At 33.9% G+C, this 8,642-nt stretch overlaps 1 long non-coding RNA gene across 1 annotated transcript; it reads right to left on the reverse strand.

Moving 5' to 3' along the window:
- Positions 1-528: 528 nt before the first annotated feature.
- LOC131804887 (uncharacterized) lies at positions 529-1,849 on the reverse strand. Its single transcript, XR_009343382.1, has 2 exons — positions 969-1,849; positions 529-822 (listed from the first exon to the last, which is right to left on the reverse strand). It is a non-coding gene; the product is annotated as an uncharacterized LOC131804887 (long non-coding RNA).
- Between the last annotated feature and the right edge of the window lie 6,793 nt (positions 1,850-8,642).

Below are 8,642 nucleotides of genomic sequence, written 5' to 3' on the forward strand. Positions count from 1 at the left end.
TTATTTAACATAAAAGAAATTCATACATATTATAATATATAATATAAAATTAATTGTAATAATTAATATAATATTAATATCAGTAATAAAAAATTGTTAAAAATAATAATATTAAAATAAAAATTCTAATTATAAAAATATTAAAGAAAATAAATAATTTATAATGAAACATAGTTTTTTATTTTCTTTAATATTTTTATAATTAGAATTTTTATTTTAATATTATTATTATTAACAATTTTTTATTACAGATATTAATATTATATTAATTATTACAATTTTTATTATGCTTAAAATTATTCTTATGTTTCTAATATTAATTTATTATGTTTTAATTTTTATAAATAATATATTGTTGTTATTGATAAAATAAAATAAACATTTATTAATAAGTTTATAATTTATATCGTGCCAGTTTTCATAAAATTTTTATTTTATATTAATTTTTTAATTTATTATTATTAATATTATTCTTAATATTTGTTATTATTTTTATTTATTAATTTATTATTTTTCCTTTTATTACAATCACTATTTTTTCAATAAAGTAAAATACTTACAATCTGTTAGGGTCTTCTTTTAGACATTCGTCAATAAGGGCCTTCGAAATATTCACCCTATCTTTATTTTGCAGGCGTTTTTCGGCAATAAAAATTCTCCATATTTTGTTGACAGCCGGAATTGACTTGATGGACTCTATGTCAGTCTTTAAAGTTGAAATAACATTTGTTTTTGGGGTAAGATCCCCAAAACCACCTACGGATTCACACTCCGATAGAGTGCCACTAACTGTCGATGCTAATGCCACTGATCGAACGGAGTCTAAATGAAAATTAAATATATTATTTAAAAAAAGAAATATATTATTTAAAAAAAGAAAAAAATATTAACAGCCTGTTTCTTTATTTTGAAACGAATTTTTTTTTGTTCCGACATAAAGAAACAGGCTGTAAATCCAGTGTACTTACCTCCAAATTGCAACTCAATATGAAAAGTAGGTGTTGACATAAATTGATGAATTACTTTTTCAAACTGGTCTTCTTTAATGGTTGCACCAAACACTAAGGCTGTTATTTTTCTTGAGGCATCAATTTTTAACTCTAATTTGGCTGCTTTTATAAAGCTTTGTAGATTTAAAGGCTCCGGCGCTTCGACAAATAATTTGTCTTCCCCCAAAACAGTTGGTATCAACATTTATTACAACACTTGTGACACGACGCGAAGGCACAAAACAAATAAAAAGAATAAAAAAAGAACACAACCAGAATGCCAACATGAGACACGCGCAAATGTTACGCTCTTTTGTTCTCATCAAGCAAATCGGTGTGTATGCGAAAAACGCATGTATGTATGTATGCATGAACATTAGTAAGAAGCAACGTCTCAGCAACAAAAAAACATCCAAACAGCTCTTTGTGTGTTGTTGTTGGCATTTTTTGGTGCATGGACAATAGAAAAGAAATAAACGTCTCAGCAACAGTTTCCATCCCTCTTGCCGCGCACACACCACACATAGTTACAGCAGCGATCGGCAGTGTTTGCTTGGTGAGAGCAAAAGAGCGTAACATTGGCGCGTGTCTCAAGTTGAGACACTCATCAACGCAAAAACAGACTTCTCACCCTCCTGTCTTCTTTTAAGTCACCTATAACACCAATTCAAAAGTAATCGAGAGCTCTGTTGTTTAGCTCTTTGAAAAAAATCCTCTCCGCACCCATAAAAAAATATGTTCTAACATATAAAATATGTTGGTACCCAACAAATAAAATTGAGTTATGTTACAAAATGTTGCAAACAAATATTTGTTTGCACCGAAACAAATTATGTTTGCATCCAAAAATATATTTGTTTGCAACCAGTTCCAAACAAATATATGTTTGGATCCAAACATATTTCTAACATATATTTTTCTGCGTGTAGAGTTTAGGGCAGGGAAGAAGCGTACCAATTTGGGTGGTCATCGGATAATATTTAGCGGGTAAAATATACCATATCTTTTGTGTTGAAAAAATTCAAAATTTTTCACTAAACCGCGAATATTTTAATTCCTGGCGAAATCACAAAGTCATGTCAAGGTTACTTCTGACCTTTACATTGATGTTAACATCCAACAAATCGGATATATAGCAAAATATGTGCGATATATATGTCTATCAAAGAGGATATGCTTGAAAGATCTTTTATATGTCGAGAACGGCTGAACTGATTTCGACAGTTCTTATTAATTCAGAATGGCCTCTTGACAGGAAAGAAAAAACGTCTAAAAAAATCGCATACAAATATCTCTCTAAAGATGAAAATATTGATTTCGTAACATTTTCTCATATTTTTTCAATTTTGTCATATTTTTGGCATATTTTCATTTCGAATTAAACATTTGGTAATATTTCTACAGCTAACCAAACTAAGTAGTTAGGATATCAGGATATCATATACAGATCGCATTTATGGCCCGATCCTTACGAAATTTTGCATGGGGATAAGATGAGGGTCAGCATAGAAGCCTACTCTGTTTGGAGATGATCGCCATATATTTAGGGTTTGAAATGGACCAAAAAACTGCAAAATTGTCAGCAGGTCGTAATTATCGCCTGATCCTCACGCTCATTTGAATGGGGGTTACCGGACATTGCAAAAGCAGTTTTGGATGGCCATCCAAAAATATTCAATGTGTGAATAGTTTGCCAACTTTTGTAGACAAAATATGAAAATGTCCATTCCAGTGACTTTTTGGAGAACTCACAAATACAGGAAAGACGCACTTCTGACTATTTCGTTAACGCTGGTTTCGTTGAAGAATATAGTCAAATGGCTGTATCTCATATAGATGCGTTTCAGTCAAAAACCAATAATAAATGCTAATCTTTTGCCACTTCTGAGAGATTATAGGTCTTTATGAAATATTGGTTCCAGATATAGGAAGACCATTTAAGTGCAACATCTACCAATAAATTGGAAATGAGCAAATTAGTTTAAGTTGCTATTATTCGTTTAAGTTGCTATTATTTGAGCAAATTAGTTTAAGTTGCTATTATTTTATTATTTGTCAAAATATCTTGTGGAATTCTTTCGAGTATCTCGCCTATATAAACTGTATCGTTTATTATAGTGTTGTAGGGTATTCAACGGTCGGCCCCGCTCGACTGTAGCCTTTGCTTACTTGTTTTCATATATATCTATGCGATTTCAAGTTAATTGTGCACCAAATGGATAACACAAGTCCGAATTGAAAAGACGCAAATACCTCGACAAATTTAGTAGAAATCGATTCAGAGGAGGATATTCATCCTCTCCTTTGGACTTTTAATTATTACTATATTCATAGTTGGTATGATTTAATTCTCACAAATGCCCCAATAAAACTTTATGCGTTATGTGAAGCTCTACTAAATATGCAAAGTGGTGTAGGGTATCATAAAGTCGGCCCCGCCCGACTTGAAGACTTTCTATAATGTTTTTATACCCTACACCACAAGGTGGTCAGGGTATTATGTCTTTGTGCATTTGTTTGTAACAGGCAAAAGGAAACGAGATAGACCCATAGTTCCTTTTGATGATCTGCATAGAATCACTTTCTGAGTTGATTTATGCATGTCAGTCCGTCTGCCCGTCCGTCCGTCTATCCATGTATTCTTGTGAACAAAATGCAGGTCGCATTTATTATCCGATTGAGATGAAATTTTGCAAACAACATTTGTTTGGCCCAAGGACGAACCCTATTGAAATTGGAGATAATCGGTAAAAATTTAGATATATCTTCCATACATATCTTCGTCCGATTTGCCTTTTATTGTGCACCAAACGTGTAATATCAGCCCGAATGGTATGGAATTTTGCACATACAACCAAATTAGTATAGCTATAGCTCGCATATATATTGTTCATCCGATTTGTTATTTTTGTCCTCCGCAGCCGTAATATGCACTCTGTAACAACAATATTTGGGGAAATATATCAAATGCAGCTCAGAAATACCTTTGCTAAATTTTATCGAGATCGGTTCAGATTTGGATATAGCTCCCATATATAACTTCGTCCGATTTACAATTTAGTGTGCACCAAACGTCTAATATTTGTCCAAATGGGATGGAATTTGCCACATACGACCGAATTTAGTCTAGAAGGTAATATGCCAAATTTGGTGAAGATCGGTTCAGATATAGTTATTGCTCCCATATATATTGTTCATCCGATTTATTGTATTTGTTACCCACATCCATAATATGCACTCCGTAACAACGATATTCAGGGAAATATATCAAATACAGCTCAGAAATATCTTTGCCAAATTTTATCGAGATCGGTTCAGATTTGGATATAGTTTCCATATATATTTTTATCCGATTTCAAATTAATTTCGCACCAAATGGGCAATACAAGTCCGAATTTAAAAGATACAAATGCTTCGGCATATTTAGTCCTTTGAATTTTAAATTATAATTATAATCATAGCGTGTATGATTGAATTCTCCCATAAAAACTTTTAATTATTAAGTGGAGCTCAACTAAATTAGCAAAGTGGTGTAGGGTATCATAAAATCGGCCCCGCCCGACTTTAGGACTTTCTTTACTGGTTTTTTATTCCTTTATTTATATACATTTTCAAAATTAGATTATTATTCAGTGGCTCATGCGAGAAATATTTCCATATTTTGTAAAAAAGTAGTCTTTCAAGTCTAGTCTTAAGAGTAAACAACGCTACTGTTTTTCTTCATTCTGATGGCAGTCCTCTCTCTTTTGGACCACAAAAAGAATATTGACATCTCACATATTTTGTGTTCTTCTTTGAAGAAGGTGTTCTCAGTGAAAGATTGAGTAAATTTGTTAAGGTTTTACATAGACAGATAGACCCAGCTTACCAAGATATGGTCGGTGTACTAGCAATAATATTTCGAGGTTGACAATCTTTAGAACCGAAAAAAAATCCGTAGAAGAGCAATGCTGCAATGCAATTGAGTACTGGAATCGCTAGTTTTTACAAAAGGGATTTTCAATTTACTTAAATATTAATTTAACAAATGTACATATAAAGCCAAGGGCAATTGCATAATTAAAATAAACTGTCCGCAAGATATAACTATTTTTATATAGATATCTGGTTCTATATTTAAATTAAATTAATTCTGTATTTATGGGTAAAAATCAATGACTTATCAATCCCAATATTTTCAACCTACTGGTGATGAGGTGGGGATGGGATTTTCGACACATGTAGCTCGAAAATTTTAGCTTTAGTAGATTTAGTATTGTTACAATAATTATCAGCTATTTATTCAATGGAATACATATAAATAAACAAAGTTTGTGTTAAACCAGTAAGGAAAGCTCAAAAGTCGGGCGGGGCCGACTATATGATACCCTACACCACTATGCATATTTAGTAGAGCTCTCGTAAAAAGGTTTATACAGGGCATTTCAGAGCTCTATGAGATATTTGGTACAAAATCAAAATCTATCTAATTCTATCGTGCATTTTACGAACTATAGCTATCTCTGAACCGGGTTTCTCCAAATTTTACGTATTATCTTCTAGACTGGTGATTTGGGCTGATATTGGCCATTTGGTGGTCAATTAACCCGTAATCGGATGAAGATATATATGGGAGCTATATCCAAATCTAAACCGATTTCGATAAAATTTAAAACAGCTATTCCTGTGCTCCATCTAATACCTGGTACCAAATATCACGGTTGTGGAGTGAATATTACGAATGTATGGGACTAAAACTCTAAATCGGATGAAACATATATATGGTTGCTATATCTATATCTGAACCGATTTTCAATAAATTTGATATACTTGCTTCTAGGCTGAATTTGGTCCGATGTACTTAAATTCAGTCCATTTGGACTTATATCGGCCATTTGGTGCACAATTAACCCGAAATCGGATGAAGATATATATGGGAGCTATATCCAAATCTGAACCGATTTCGATAAAATTACAAACAGCTATTTCTGGGCTGTATCTTATATCTGGTACCAAATATCATTCTTGTGGAGTGCATATTACGAATGTGAGAGGCTTAAACACCAAATCGGATGAAAGATATATATGGGAGCTATAGCTATATCTGAACCGATTTTCTCCAAATTTGATATACTTGCTTCTAGGCCGAACTCGGTTGGGTGTGCCAAAATTCAGGTAATTTGGACTGATAGTGGACATTTGGTGCACATTTAACCCGAAATCGGATGAATATATATATGGGAGCTATAGCTGTTTCTGAACCGATTTTCTCCAAATTTGTTGTATTTGCTTGAAGGCTAATCTCGGTCACATGTGCCAAAATTCGGGCCATTTGGGCTGATATTGGCCATTTGGTGGTCAATTAACCCGAAATCGGATGAAGATATATATGGGAGCTATATCCAAATCTGAACCGATTTCGATAAAATTTAAAACAGCTATTTCTGTGCTCCATCTAATACCTGGTACCAAATATCACGGTTGTGGAGTGCATAGTAGGAATGTGAGGGACTTAAAGATCAAATCGGATGAAAGATATATATGGGAGCTATAGCTATATCTGAACCGATTTTCTCCAAATTTGATATACTTGCTTCTAGGCCGAACTCGGTTGGGTGTGCCAAAATTCAGGTAATTTGGACTGATAGTGGATATTTGGTGCACATTTAACCCGAAATCGGATGAAGATATATATGGGAGCTATATCTAAATTTGATCCGATTCTCACCAATTTCAATAGGGTTCGTCCTTGGGCCAAAAAAATATTGTTTGGAAAATTTCATCTCAATCGGATAATAAATGCGACCTGCATTTTGTTCACAAGAATACATGGACAGACGGACGGACGGACGGACGGACAGACGGACTGACATGCATAAATCGACTCAGAAAGTGATTCTATGAAGGTTCTCAAAAGTAACTATGGGTCTATCTCGTTTCCTTCTCCATGTTACAAACAAATGCACAAAGACATAATACCCTTACCACTATGTGGTGTAGGGTATAAAAAAAAAACATAACAAAAAAGCTTTTCACACACACACACACACACATTTATATTTCGCACACATGCACAAACAAACAATTCCTATATATACCAGCCAAGTAAAACTATTTCAGTTTCAGTTAAATGGGATAATATCCAGTATCGTTAAGATGGAAGGCTGACCCAATTTAAGTTATCGTAGAAAATTCGTTGGGCGGAGAAGTTCTTCTGCACCTCAACTGCCCCTGTATATACTGCAAATTCCTTATGTGTATGTATATGTGTACAAAACATGTGTATCGATGTGTCTGGCATAAGTTTGTATACACAACATTGAATTTAGTTATTTTAAGTAACTCGACTACTTACGACACTGAGTATCCTTAATTACCCAGCCAAGAGGTGGGAGACGCAGCTGAGAACGTGGGCGTAGAGACAGCAATGAAGATAATGATGTTGTTGACAATATGTGAGCGTGTTGTTGGCGGTGGGACGATGCACATTCGCGCGTAGTTCGGGAAGCACTCTAATCTATGTGGATAAGAAATGTGCAAGTGGGTTTGGATTTATAAAAACGTATGTGAGTATGTGTTATTGTTGTTGCTGTTTATGTTTGTTTTTATTCTTCTTCTTTGTTTTTTAATATTTTAACGCATTTTTTTTTGTTTCTGTTGTTCCATATTCTTAGGTTTTGTGGCAATAAAATCAAATGTCTTGTCTCCTAATTGTTGCTATGTATCTGTGTTTTGTCATACTTGACGTTCTAGAAATTAGCGATGGCGTATTTGGCAGAAAAAAATGCACTCAGACAGAAGCACAAATACCAGCACCGAAGCTCTCAGGCACAGGAATGCACGCACGCCGCAGCCCAAAATTGCAAATTTTTTACAGTTAAGTCTTCAGAGTTGGCGTGCGGTCGTTGTCGCACAGTGCCCGCACGATCTGTCGCTGATGTTGCCAACGCCAACGACAGCGACAACTTTTGCAATTTTTCTTTCCGTTTCCGGTTGTTAGGTTTGTTTTATTTTTACTCTTCACTTTGTTTATCTGGTGACGTTAACTGTAATGCGTAGCTGGTCGTTGTTATCTTGTTGCACGAAAAACATTACGGAACATCCATACACACACACATACACATTAATTCACAAACAGAGACACCGAATTACAAATGCTACAGACAACAAAACAAAAATGGAAACTTAGTGACTTATTATTATTATGTTTCTTGTGCTTGCTCGTTCATTTCGTTTTTTTTTTTGTTTTTTTTTGCGATTTCAGTTGCAAGCAAATAGGAAAATAATTTAAGGACGCTATACGTTGCACATCCTTTGCAACACTTTGAGTCTAATAGCATTGTAGCATCGTCCACAAGGAAATACAGTGGTTCAAGGTTCTTCTGTTTGGACTGAGGGTGTGCTTTTAACAAAATGACTAAGTACCTTATAGGAAGGAAGCTGATTTGAATTGCGAGTACTATTAATAAGCCGAAATCGGTATGCCCAAATTAAAAATTTGGTTCCACTGAATGGTGAGAATCAAATGTTAAATTATACAGAAACGAACGAAATTATTTCTCAAATGAAATTGAAATGAAATGTCTCGAATTAGGAAAAAAGAGTGTATTCGAAATTCGATTGCAATTTTCAAATTGTAATTGAAATATTTTCAACTCTATTGGAAATGGCTCA

Source organism: Musca domestica, unplaced genomic scaffold (assembly GCF_030504385.1).
Source record: "Musca domestica strain aabys unplaced genomic scaffold, Musca_domestica.polishedcontigs.V.1.1 5, whole genome shotgun sequence".
Classification (NCBI taxonomy): Eukaryota; Metazoa; Arthropoda; class Insecta; order Diptera; family Muscidae; genus Musca; species Musca domestica.